We start from the raw sequence: 2,838 nt of genomic DNA, 5'->3' as shown, positions 1-2,838 counted from the left end.
CACGATAAAAACATTTTTTTTTTTTTTTTCCCTCTTATAAATAAGTATAATATATAGATTTGCTCTCGATAATGAATATATATATATATGCTATGCGTAATTAGAAACCGTGAAAATCTTTTCCCTAATGAATATAATAATGATTAAATTCGCTACTCGTTTTATACGTATGCACGGGCGTAAATACGTTTTGTAACGGAATTAATCGACAACCTAAGCGTCGTTTAACGATTGTACGATTCTCTAGAGAAACGCGCGTAAAAATCATCTACCGCGATTATTCGACGGAGGGGGAGGGGGGAAGGAAGAAAATGTCCCCTCTGCATGATTCCGATCGTCAAGCCAGAATCGCGCGAGCGTTTCTTTGGCGAGCATCGACGAGCATCGAGCAAAGGAGAGAGGACTTCGCTTTGCTTTGCATAAAAAAAGAAAAAAAAAAAAGGAAAAAAAAACAACGATCGCGTAACTCTGACCTTGGACGAAAATACAACGACGAGGAAAAAACCGAACGTCGTAAAGGGGTTTTTCAACGCTTTCGTCGAGATCCATTTATCGATATCGATTTACCGTTCATTGGTGATGGAAACAAATCTCATTAAATGAGTCTGATTGATTAATTTGGGAGGAAACGCCTATTTTCATACATATTTTTATTTTTAGCATTGCATTTGTCACTAACTATACTAATTGAAAACGATGATCTGTATACATCAACGTAGGCATAGAATTCGAAGTATTCTAACGTATCGATATAATATAAAAATTTTTTTTATTTCTCATCAATATGTATAGACTAATTATGTAACAATAGTTTAATTTATATAAATTCGTAATTTCGTATTCGAGTAATTAAAATAATAATTCGTATACATTAATATTATCATCAAAATAATTAATAGTTTCGAAAATATTTAAATTCTGCATGATTAGATCCTAAAATCGTAACTTTTTAAAATGAAAATAATTTCTACGAATTATTGAATATTCTCGAAAATTATATCTCTTCTACTACTTGCGTAGCGTCAGGATTGTCAACAAAGCGTTTGAAGTGGGGATAGGCGGTCCTAGCGAAGGATCCCTCTTGTCCCCGTGCCGTCCCCCGCGAGACTCGTTTCCAGCAGTGAACAGCGGTACGTAACGATTCGTGTCGATATAATGTCGAAAAATAAACGGATATTTTGCACGGATCGCGATCGTTAGATTCGCTAGGCGTTTTCCTCGTGCTAAACTAAAAAGGCAACAAAGTGAAACACTTGTCCCGCCACGAGAATAACGATAATCGATTAATTCAACCAAAGTGAGTGAACGGGACCCAATTGGGATAGGTAAGCGGTGGCTGTTGTGGCAATGCGTGTGTGGCTGCGTGTGTGTGATAGTGTAAGCTACGGCCGGCTCCTGGTGGCATTACTGGAACGGCAATCGTCGACTGGGCTTGATGGCCGACTACATCTACGAACGGACCCGTTGTCGCGGCAGTTGGTATCGCCGCGGCCGCCGCCGCGGCCTGTGCGGCAGCCCCGTGGCTTGTGACATAGTACGGATTGTGTGCAGGTGGCCTCACGCTGTTGAGTTGTAGTTGTTGAGTTGTAGTTGGTGGTAGATGGTAGTTGTCGCAGTTGCAGTTCGTAGTCGGGTACCAAAGACACCACAAAACCAAAACCACAAAGAATTAGCCCAGAAAAAAAGGGACGTCGTCGGCAAGAGAAATTGAAATATATTCTTCTTGGGAGGGGAGGGGAGGAGAGAGGGCAGGCAGGGATATAGATATAGATCGTAGATACAGATCGGCCCCCGGTTGGAAGCGACAAGGACGATGGAATATAACGATCGATTTCCATCTATCGCGGATGAAATCAATCGATAATCGATTCGTCTCGTACGTCTCGAGAAATCGATGCGATAAATCGATAATTGCGACGATTCCTCCGAATATTCGGAGGATACTCTTGCGTGCTCTAACGCCACAGCCACTTTCCTCGTATTGCTTCATTAACGATCCTCGGGACGATAAAGCGGAACGAGACGTCCGACTCTCGAGTATCGTTTGATCTCTCGCTTTTGTTCGCCTTCTTCTTTTTTCTTTTTTTTTTTTTTTTTTTTTTTTTTTGTATTTCGCGGTGGAAATAAGTGGAGGTAAGAGGAGGAGGAGGAGCAGGAGGAGGAGGAAAAGGAGGAGGAGGAAAAGGAGGAGAAGGAGTAGGAGAGTTTAAAGGATTCCAGGATTATAGAAACGATAAGCGCTAAAGCGATAAAAGCTCTCTGAAAGCCACCGCAGTACGATGCGCACTTTTCGCCGTTCTCTTGAAACGCGAACGAAAAATTATTCCGCGAAAATGATCGCGCAAAGACTTCCGTCCATAAATTAATTTTCCTCCCAACAAGTAATACGAAACAGAAACGGAAAGTAGCGGTAGATCTTTTTGCACGTTCCAAAGGGAATTAAGCCGTTTTTAATTAAGAGCAGAGAATTAAGCGCGCGGCAAAGCCACTTGTTACATCATTGCAAACTTTGGGATGACATTCTTTTTTTTTTTTTTTTTTTGTTTTTTTGGTCGAAGACGCGGCGGACGTGACAATTAACGAGATTCTTAGGCAATTTTTACGTGGAAAATATGGGCTGTAAACAGAAGGAAAATCCAACAGAAATTTTTGTTTCTTCACGTTTCCCCCCCCCCCTCCCCCCGTGCTTCGTCGCTCGTGAAATCTTTTTTCTCGGTATTTCCCGATTTCTTTTAATTTACCGTCGTTGAATTTCAAAGAGAACGAGAGTTGCGAGGAAGCGGAGGCGCTGTACAAATCAATTTTGACGACTTTGAGCTACGGAAATGAATATAAAGG

The 2,838-nt window shown here is 41.3% G+C and overlaps 1 protein-coding gene across 1 annotated transcript in view; it reads right to left on the bottom strand.

The window, feature by feature from the left end:
* LOC102681724 (ephrin type-B receptor 1-B) overlaps positions 1 to 2,838 on the bottom strand; it is a gene marked incomplete at its 5' end in the record, with an annotated part of 52,790 nt that overhangs the window by 5,024 nt on the left and 44,928 nt on the right. The gene's annotated exons all lie outside the window — the stretch shown is intronic.

This window comes from Apis dorsata, unplaced genomic scaffold (assembly GCF_000469605.1).
Source record: "Apis dorsata unplaced genomic scaffold, Apis dorsata 1.3 scaffold_118, whole genome shotgun sequence".
In the NCBI taxonomy this organism is placed as follows: Eukaryota; Metazoa; Arthropoda; class Insecta; order Hymenoptera; family Apidae; genus Apis; species Apis dorsata.
This window is presented reverse-complemented; position numbering and strand designations above follow the sequence as displayed.